The sequence below is a fragment of the Sminthopsis crassicaudata genome, chromosome 3 (assembly GCF_048593235.1).
Source record: "Sminthopsis crassicaudata isolate SCR6 chromosome 3, ASM4859323v1, whole genome shotgun sequence".
Classification (NCBI taxonomy): domain Eukaryota; kingdom Metazoa; phylum Chordata; class Mammalia; order Dasyuromorphia; family Dasyuridae; genus Sminthopsis; species Sminthopsis crassicaudata.
Genome location: NC_133619.1, coordinates 442,598,895 through 442,609,400, shown reverse-complemented (window position 1 = coordinate 442,609,400; position 10,506 = coordinate 442,598,895). Strand labels below are relative to the sequence as shown.

The 10,506-nt window shown below is 36.6% G+C and overlaps 1 protein-coding gene across 1 annotated transcript in view; it reads left to right on the top strand.

Annotated features, from left to right (window-relative positions):
• Positions 1–10,506, top strand: part of MYO3B (myosin IIIB) — a 679,546-nt gene that overhangs the window by 257,271 nt on the left and 411,769 nt on the right. The window lies entirely within an intron of this gene.

Below are 10,506 nucleotides of genomic sequence, written 5' to 3'. Positions count from 1 at the left end.
TTCCTTCCTCCTTCCTTCCTTCCTTCCTTCCTTCCTTCCTTCCTTCCTTCCTTCCTTCCTTCCTTCCTTTCTTCCTTCCTTCCTTCCTTCCTTTCTTCCTTTCTTCCTTCCTTCCTTCCTTCCTTCCTTTCTTCCTTCCTTCCTTCCTTCCTTCCTTCCTTCCTTCCTTCCTTCCTTCCTTCCTTCCTTCCTTCCTTCCTTCCTTCCTTCCTTCCTTCCTTCCTTCCTTCCTTCCTTCCTTCCTTCCTTCCTTCCTTCCTTCCTTTCCTCTTCTCCTCTTTTACTACCTTCCCTCCTTCTTTTTTCCCTCTCTCTTCCCTCTTATTTTCCATCTCTTCTTGCTCTTCATTCAAAGTCTAAATCAAAAGCAATAGAAATAAAGAAATAGGCAAGTAGACCAGAGAAGAATATTCACGTCACCACCAGATCATCACTGTATATGGAATTAATGAAATAGCCTCTTTGCTGCACCTGTCTGATACATGTGACAGGCTAACACCAGCTTAATACTTAGAGCATTTTACACTTGGAAGGGGAAAGCACATGTGAGTGGGGGTGGTGGGTTTGAGAGGCAGAGAAAGGAAAATGGAAAATTAACCACTTAGAATCTACCCAAAGGGTTTATCTCCTTGGCGTAATAGGAATGTTTTCTCTCTTTTTTTGTCCACTCTCTTGCAGAGCATTCATTACCCATGATGTCTGTCTTCAGAACAGTTCTCCTTGCAGTGGTTAATCAGAATCCCTATTATTCGCTAAATTAAAGTCTCCAGGCTGAGATTTCCTTTCAGAAAGGATTAAAGTCTCTGATGAGACTTTGATATAATAGATGGAGCTGTTCTGCTCCATCATGTCAATGATTGAGTGTTAAGGAGTCCCCAAGCTCCCGTTGGCAGTTAGTGTCTTATTCACTTCCTTTCCTAAAAAAGAAAAATATTTTAAGAAAATTTAGTGCTTGTGAAAGGCACCAGGTGATTGGCATCCCTAGGGAGCAAATTTTCATTTCTTGGTCTGAAAGCAGAGGGTAGCAGCTTTCTCTCCTGGCGCTGCAGCCTCCTTCTAGGCAGAAAGGAAACCATTTCTCTGGAGAATAGTTCAGGTATCACGTTTTTTTTTTTTTTCCCATTCCAAGCATTCTGCTGAGAAGAGCAACAAAGGGATTTCCTAATGATTATCTTGGTGGGAATTTGATAATAATGTCCTTCTGTGTGCTGTGACTGGGGCTAGGAAAAGTATTAAAATTCAGATTTCAGTCAAGCCTTTAGCGCTTTGTACTATTTGATCAGTCACATAGTTTAGTCAAATGTTACAGAGAGCCTGCTTAGGTAATCTTTGCTTTTACAATACTAAGAGGTATTATATCAGGAGTCAGGATGGTGGTAAACTTGATAGTCTAAAAGACTGATCTTCATATTCCATCTCTGACACTGTGACCATGACAAATCACTTAACCTCTTCCAGGTTGCAGAAGGTTTAAATTAATGTATGTGAAGTACTTCACAGGGCAGTTAGGTGGCACAGTGGGTAGAGTGCTGGCCTAGAGTCAGCAAGACTCATTTTCCTGAGTTCAAATCTGAATTCAGACAATTACTATGTGACCCAATTCATTTGCCTCAGTTTACTCAACTGTAAAATGAACTGGAGAAGAAAATGGCAAATTACTGCAAGTATCTTTGCCAAGAAAACCCAAAATGGAGTCATGAGGAGTCAGACATGACTGAAATGACCAGATGACAACAAAGTACTTTGTAAAATTTAAAGCACAATAGAGATGCATTTATTTTAACATAATCATTGCCATCATCATCCTTATCAAAAAGCATCTACTTAGTTCTTGCTTTCCAACATTGCCAGAGTAGCCTTCTATCTGTTTTTCACACAACATTCCATATTCCCTTTGTGACTTGGCACTAGATGTCCTCCATTCTTGGAATCCCCTTCTTACATCCCTGGTACAATCTCCAGTTTCCTTGAAAACTCATCTCAAATACCATCTTTTAAAGGAAGATTGTTATTTACCTAGCCCCCAGAATCCATCTTCCATAAACTATTTTCTAGTTTGTGTGTGTGTGTGTGTGTGTGTGTGTGTGTGTGTGTATGTATATATATATGACATATTTACATATACACACCATCTTGTAGGCAAGGATTGTCCCATATTTATTGATGTAACATGGTCCTTCACATAATGTCTGATTCATAGTAGGTACTAATCAATTGATGGTAATTTTTATATGGGTTAAATACTTTGTAAAGAGTAAAAGTTCTTGGAATACAGTTAATGAGTATTCTCATACTCCAGTACCCACAGAGAAAATGAAACATTCCTTAGAGAGAGTTGGATTGCTACCAAACAGTATTAGCAAAAATACTGGGGAAATGGCTATATCTCAATGTTATCTGACTGTTACTCCAATTATAGTGTAAATGATATTGTTACATATAGTGTTATAACTAGTGTTATAATTGAGGCCATTGTTGCCTTAATATTTTTTCCAACAATCTTTGGAAACATTCTTCATTTGCTTTGCTTGTCTTATATACACTTTATTAGGAAATTAATATCAGTTCATTCTGTGAAAATTCAAAATTAGGTGAACGAATTAGTTAAAGGGGATCAGTTAGTTCCAAAAGAACAATGACCTATATGGGTGATTGGCCAAACAATGTTTGGTTTTATAAACTTCCAAAATCAGGAACTAGGTTCTACAAAAGAGCACATTTCCCATGCTGTTTTGTACCTCATATTTGGTGCTTGATTTTATTCTGCCTCATGTCTTTCTTTCATTATTTTAAGTGAACAGATTTTATCTTATTAGAAGTTCATTTTAAGATCTTAATTACTCTACAGGACATGTGTTGGATCTTTCCCTTCTCAGATACCTTTCATATTGTTTGGCTTAGAGATTGAAATCAATTATTTTGTTCCAATCAGATATAAAAAGGGTTGAATGAGGCAGATAATTAAGAAATAAAGAGGGATTGTGGATTTGTTTTAGTCTAAGAGGGCAAGTTTGTGTCCTGGAGTGGAATTAGAATTCAGGGCCCTCCAGGTATTTGAGCCTGGGACTGTGAAAACAGACCATTATTGTTTGTCCAAAATTGAAAATTGATTTTTAAATCAAGGCAATTAGCCAGACTTTCAAAAAATAGTAATGCCGAAGGATTCTGATGATGGAAACTAAAATTGCAGAAGTTTTTGGTAAAATTGTCCTAGTTTCTAAAGTTTTGTTTTATTTGTTTTCTTAAAAAAACAAAACAAAACAAAACAAAACAAGTTGTTGCTCAGCCCTGAATGTTAATTACCAAAACACAAGCATTTCAAAACTTAATCTTCAATTTTTCAATCACCCAACTCTACCCTAGGCCCCTTTTTCTGTCATATCTTACCTTATATTTTTCCTGAGAAGATTAAAAACCATCCAGGATGAGCTCCTTCATATCCTTTTCTTCTCATTTTTCATCTATCCTTCATCTTTTTTCTCTATGCTGAGAAAAATGACATGGGCCCTTTCTCCTTGGAAAGCATAAACCCTGCCACTTGTGATTTGATCTCCTATTCTCCCAGCTCTTTTAGAAGCTTGACTCATCAACCATTCCCTGTCTTATCTTCAATTACTGCCTAGCTATTGGATCCTGCAACTTAAAAGATCTATGTTATTCTAAACCAACATTCCCTTATCCATCCTCCACAGACTTCAAAATAATATCCTTTTCACTTCTAAAATACAAAAAACAGATGTTATTGTTTGTCCTTTGTTCTTGAAGAGGACCATGACCTCATGGAGATGATGCTATGACATGAAGTAAATTAGATTTAAGAGAGGGAGAGCTATGCCATCACTTGCCTCACTTTCCCTTCCAGAACCATCTGGGTCCCCATCAGGGACAAGATATAGATCAAGAAGACTAGAGAAATCTTTGAAATCTGATTTCCTCATCAACTTAATACTACCAATGACCCCATTAATAACTAATTCAATTGAATTTTCTCAATTTTTTCTTGACCCTTCTGCAGCATTCATTGCATTCATTCACTCCCTCCTCCTACATATTCTTTCATTCTTTGGCTTACTTGACACAACTCCTTTCCTGAATTCTTTTCCTATTTGTCTGAACATTTTCTAGCCTCCTCTTATTCTCAAGCTTTGGCACCCATATGGGTATTCTCCCAGGCCCTCTTCTTTTCTCTATACTCTTTTTTTCATGGTGATTTCTGGTCTGATGAATTCAATCCACCTCACTGAAGGAAACTCTTAAATGTTTATATCCTATTCTTTCCCCTGAACTATATTCTCACATCTCCAACTTCCTGATGGATAATTCCCTGGCACTTCCAATTCAACATGTCTAAAAATGGACTCATCACAGAGATAACAACATACAATGGAACAAGCACAGGATTTAGAGGGAGAAGACTTGTGTGTCTGTCATTTATTTTCTATGTGACCTTGGACAAGTCCCTCTCAAGATTAAGAACCCCATCAATAAAATGAAGATAATGATCTGGATGATCTTTAAAACCCCTTCTAGTTCCAAATATATGATCATATGATTTATTACTAATAAATAAATAATAGATAATATTTCTTTAATGTTTATAGTGTGCCAGGAATTTGTGCTGAGAGATTTACAATTGTTATCTTATTTGTTCTTCATAATAATCCTGGAAGATAAGTAGTAGAGAGCAGAACTTTGGAAAAGTATACTTGAAACAAGGTGTTAACTCAGTGGAATTGATGAGATGATGGTTCTCTAGTATACATATACTTATTATTTAGAACGGTGATGTAATGGTTCTCTAGTTCACACATACTCAGTATACTATACTGATGTAATTGTAATAGGGTATATAAACTGGGGACAAAGTCAGACTCAGAGGGAGACTGGCTGAGACTAGCAGACTGTCTGACTGCTGGAGGAGACTGCGTCAGATTGAGATTGGGTCATACTATGACAGACACAGACTGTGCAAGAGACAATAAAGACTTTAGACTCTATTCTTGTCCATTCTCTTGGTGTCTATCCTGTTGATTCCAAGGCCTTTCTGGAGGATCTCAGAATCAGCCTCAGTCTTTAGTGGAGGAGCGACCTTGTTCAAGGTCACATAGCTATTAAGTATCTGAGATAAGATTTGAATTCAGGTTTTCTGACTCTAGTTCTAATGCTCTATTTACTGTGCCACTTAGCTGCCTGATCCTCCTCCTTCTCAGCACTCCAAACCTATTCTGTCCTCCAAAATTCCAAATATTTAAAAAAAACACAAGTTTTAGCTAGCACCTCTCTTAGCTACAACTTCCTATTTGATAAGATATGACTTTAGCTAGGAGTGAAAGAATGTTTTTTGGTGCCTTAATTTAATGATGATAAAAGGCTATGATTTCCAAATAGAATTGAGCCTACAGCTCAATTCTCCAGCATTGAAACCAGCCAGTATTGTTCCCTGGATGCCTTTGTCTCCTTTTTTCCTTCCTTCATTAACCTTGTCAACTTCTAAAGGTCTAGAGAGATTGAAGTGACAGGAACTGACAATGATCCCTTCCCTAGAATCCAAGAAGCAAGAGGGAGAGTGTGCTTAAATAGCGGCAGAAGTAGGTTGGTCCCAGGAGAAGAGGACAATGCAAGAAAGACCAGCAGAGGGAAGATTAGGGTTGGAGGGGTAATGTTTAATAGAAGTGAAATATGAAATGGCTAATTATCAGCCTTGCAAAAATATGTCCACGTCCCATAGAGGCTTGGATATTGCTCTTCCAACTGACAATTTTAGTGGTGATGTATGAGCTATTGAATTGTTGTGGTCATTCTGTAATGTGTGCTATGATTTTCTTGGCTTATCTTGACTCACTTCAAGTAAGAATAAATTTCCTGTCCTGAATCCAATTTGTATTTGTACACTGAGTACCTTTTTTTTTTACTCCCCCATCTTTTTTCAGAGAAACCCTAGAATAAAGTCTAAAATAGAAATGTCTCTATCTCTGGGTGACAGTTTCTGTGGTTGAAGACTACTTCTGCATGGAGAAAATAGTTACACAGTTCATAAAAAGTTTTTCCCCTCCAAAACAATTCTCTTTCCTTACCTGTTGGATTATAGACCTTGACTATAATTCTTTTTTTAGATCTTTATCATCTCCACTCCCAAGATGAATTAACCTCTTGATACCACAGATCTCTAGAACAATGCCGTGCCCTATTTAGGTCCCAGGTTTTCTATGTTGACTTCAAGCTATTTGAAAGTCTCTCAGAAATCACCTTCTTAAAGTTTTTTCTTAGCTTCCAGCAGCTAGAAGAGGTGTTAGTTTGTAGTGGATAACAAGGACATGCCCCATGTCCTCAGAACAAATGTGCTTTGTTCTAGTGTAAATAACTTTTCATGCACTCATCTAGAGCCCTGCCCACACAGGTGCTGTCAAGAGAGATGGGCATTACAGTTGGGCAATGCTGGAGGAAACAAAAGTATCCACTGAAAACAAATTTGTGCATGGCACAGCTGAGACACTGTAACTCCTAAGCTACTGTCCTCACTAAAAGCAGGTAGCCTAGGGTTCTATTAATCAACATAACAGCATGAGAGCATCCTTTGATGCTGGTGGTCTGATTGCAACCTGGAAAACCAAGTTTTCTAAAAGGTGGATGCAGTGGGCTCCTATTTTTTTGCAGTGTGAATGCTATGAAGGACTATATAATTTGAAGTAATGATCCTTTTCAATATCAACTTTTCTGTTCCCACTGGGGCTCCTGTGAGTTTATGTGCCTCCCTCTAAGTTAGCAGTTCTTAACCTGAGGTCCATGGATTGCCAAAAAAAAAAAAAAAAACAACCAGATTTCAGGAGGAACATTAACTTGAATGGGAAAGAATATATGTCTTTATTTTTATTCCCCTCTAATTAAAATTTAGTATTCCTTCAAATATGAATGTAGGCAACAAACACTCTAAGAAGGGATCTATAGGATTCACCAGATTGCTGAACAAAACAAAACAAAACAAAATCCAAACAAAAAGAAATAAAATAAATACCACTTATAAGGCCTTTATCTCTAGGGCAAAAGATGCCCATGTTATGTTTGTGTTCACAGAAGAAAAAAGAAACCTATGAGTAAAGGGAGGTGACATTTTGTATCTGTCTGTCAAAAGAATGAAGTGGAGGAAATGGTCCAAATTAGTTATATTTCTGAGAATGGGACTGCTGATGAAAATGATTCCCAGACCTGTCTACCAGACTCATGTCTGAATATATGACCCATCTCTGTTAGCAAGAACAAACAGAGAAAGAGACAATAGCATCTTGGATGCTGTGTCCTGTCTGGGCTTCAAGGTTATTTTCCTGATTTCAAGCCTCAGGAATTTATATTCTTGACACTCTCTGTTTTCTCTCTAGCTCTAATACAATCCTCGTGTTTTCCCTAGTGCACCCAGATCTTTCAGTTCTGATTGGCTTGCCTGTTGTGTTCCTATCTAGTTCCCAAGATCATAGAATAATAGATTTTAGAGGTGGAGCTTATATTAAAGGTCCTCTAGAACAATACTCTCATTTTATAGAGGAGGAAACTGAGATCCTAAGAATGGAGGTGACTTATCTGATGTCACCCAAATAGAAAGTGACAGAGGTAGGGTCTCAATCCAGTTCTGCTGATCCTACACCCCATTCTCTGACTAGTGTTCCAATCTCTTTTGGAGAATATACTCAGAATCATATGATCATAATTCTACAAGTCAAAGGAATAATAAAAGCCATAAAAGTCCAAGACCATGAGAATCTGAGTCTTGGAGAAATTAAGTGATTTGCCCAGTGTCACAGGAAATTAGTAAATGGAAGAAGGAGGATTTAAACTCAAGTCCTGTGACTATAGTTTCTGCCTTTTTCCCACCGTATCATACTCCCTCCAAATCAGATTAAATTCTCAGAGGATAATGAGTTCTCTAACACATTGTTTCATATTTTTATGTGGACTTGGTATTCTTCTTGTCTTAGCAAAGATTCACGGCTGCCACCTGTACTTATAACCATGCTTTATATAACTCTCTAGCTTTTGTGCTTATGTCTCTACTTCCCACTTAGAGAAGTCAGTCCTTGAAAACAACATAAAACATTAATAACTATCATTTAAGTAGTGCTTTAAGGTTTTCAAAGTGCTTTACAAATATTATCTCAGTTTATTACTCCCATTTTACAGATGAGGAAACTGAGGCAGGAAGAAATTAAGTGAATTGTTCAGGGACAGTATTTATCTGAGAATTTGCACTCAGATCTTCCTGACTTTAGAGCCAGTACTCTCTTCACTATCACATCTGCCTGGCTCCTGAGCCTTTTTCTATTCTTTCAGTTGTGATTATGTAAGAAGTTATAATACTTTTGCAGACAGAGTTTCTAGGATCCTGAAATGTGCACTATGAAAGGGCATTGTACCACAAAGGGATCCTTTGGTTTTTTCAATATTAATGACCTAATAAATTTTCAAGGGAAGGGGGAAAAATAAAAGCTCTTGTAATCATATTGAAAATAATTGTCCAAATTACTAATAATTTGAGAAATTCAAATTAAAAGGAATTCCAGTTCCAATTGATCAATGATGGACAGAAACAGCTACACCCAGAGAAAGAACTCTGGGAATTGAGTGCAAACTGTTTGCACTATTGTCATTCTACCCAGGTTACTTTTACCTTCGGAATCTAATTCTTAGCGTGCAACAAGAAATTTGGTTTTACACACATATATGGTATCTAGAATATACGGTAACATATTTAACATGTATGGGATTGCCTGTAGGGGAGGGTGTAGAGGGAGGGAGGGGAAAATTTGGAAAAGAAGTGAATACAAGGGATAATGTTGTAAAAAAAAAAATTACTGTCAAAAATTATAATTATAAAATTAATAAATAAAATAAAATAAAATGAAATGCAAAACAAAAAAAAATTAAATGGAATTCTACCTCATGTGCATCAGATTGCAAAGGTGACCAAAAACAAAAAAAAAAGGAAAATGACAAATGTTGGAGGAACTTTGAGAACTTTGAGAAGACAGACACATTAATGCATTGTTGGTAGAATTGTGAATTAGTCTAACCACTCTGGCAATCATTTTGAAATGTGCCTTAGAAGTCATTAAATTGTTAATATCTTGTGACCCAGTGATATCTCTACTAGTCCTTACTCCAAAGAGATCAAGGAAGGAAAAACAATGGATTCAGAGCATCTGGGGCTAAATCTCTACTTGGCAATTACTACTACTTATATAAGCTTAGGAAAATCACAACTTCATAAATCAATATTGCTAGTAGACTTAAAAATAAAAAAAAATTAGGAAATAGTAGAAAAAGGTAAACAATTCATATTAAAATATTTATAAATTTTTTTGTGGTACCAACGAAATGGAAATTAAGGGCTTCATATGAAAATGGCTAAATAAATTCTAGCATAGTAATGTAATAAAATGCTTATTTTATCATAAAAATGACAAAGGAGATGTTTTGAAAGATTTGAATAAGTTGATGCATAGTGAAATGAGAAGAATCAGGTGAACAATTCATACTATAACAATAACTTTGTAAAAATGCACACTTTTGAAAGTCTTAAAACTCTGGTACAGTGTTCAACTATGTTTCTGGTGTATCTGTGGGGAAGAAAACTGCTCACCTTCTGAGAGAGAGACATGCATTTTTGGAAATAGCCAACAGAGTCAAAACATAGCATTTTTGTTTATTTGTTTTCCTGAACATATTTGTTATAAGGTTTACTCTTTAGCTGAGGGTGAGAAAGAGAAAAAGATGCTAATTGCAAATGATTAATTTTTAAAACCAATTGCTTAATTTTTATTAGTCTCTTGGGCTGACTGCTTTTGCCCACACATAGGCCACTGATTCTGTCTTTTCAGGGCAGCTATAAAAACAACTATATATGGTTTAGCCCTACCCTCCAGAAAGGATATTTCCTTTGCAAGAGAAGATAATGTAAACTGTGATACTGAAGGAGACAGGGGTGAGTGTGGACTGTGTAGGACATTTTCCCCTTAATGAGTAGGTCTTCTCCCATTTCTATTTGATGATCACTGAAGCTGGAGCTTCATATAATACAATAATATAGAAGTAATGTTTCTTCTTAGTATGAATGGGGGATATTTTAGAATGCTAAGGAGCTTTCAGTAGGAGAATCAGAATAAAATGAAAAAAGGCAGGAATCTTGAGTCTTATCCACCTTCCCCCATGTGCTTAGTAAATGAGGATTTTTACTACTATTCTCTTATTGCATTCCTCAGCATTTTCATCTTTTTTTTTTCCTTGGTTAAATGTTTCTATTTCATTTGATTCTTGATAAATCACCTCCTCCCCCATCCCCTCCCCAATCCTGCTCCTCTTCTCTTAGGCATCTGATTTTCTTGTAACAAAATGGCAGTTTACATGGATAGAATTGCTATTTCTTCAACAATGTTATCATATTGGAGCCAGGAGATGTATGGTTACCATTGGCTCCTTCTGCTAGGAAGTGGATTGTGTGTGTGTGTGTGTGTGTGTGTG